Source organism: Penaeus monodon, chromosome 20, assembly GCF_015228065.2.
Source record: "Penaeus monodon isolate SGIC_2016 chromosome 20, NSTDA_Pmon_1, whole genome shotgun sequence".
Lineage (NCBI taxonomy): Eukaryota > Metazoa > Arthropoda > Malacostraca > Decapoda > Penaeidae > Penaeus > Penaeus monodon.
The window spans coordinates 35,983,147-35,983,439 of NC_051405.1; positions in this window are offsets into that span (position 1 = coordinate 35,983,147).

Genomic DNA, 293 nt, shown 5'->3' on the forward strand with positions numbered 1-293 from the left:
AATCCGATCCAAAGATCTCTCCCTCCGATGTCACATTACCACTTTTTGCCCCTTTTTATAAAGTATTTTCCCCCATTTACCCATTTCTCAGTTAGGTAGCCACTTTGATTACCCTTCGCGCCCTACTCCGTCATCCTCACTCCTTCCCATGCAATTACGGTGCTAACTTGTGGTCGGACATTGGGTCTGGTAGAGTCCCCGGATTTTGTCTTTTGTTTCATGTATGTCTATGTCTGTGTGTGTAGGGGGGTTGTGTGCAGGGAGGGGGGTTGTGTATGTAAGGGGATCTGTAT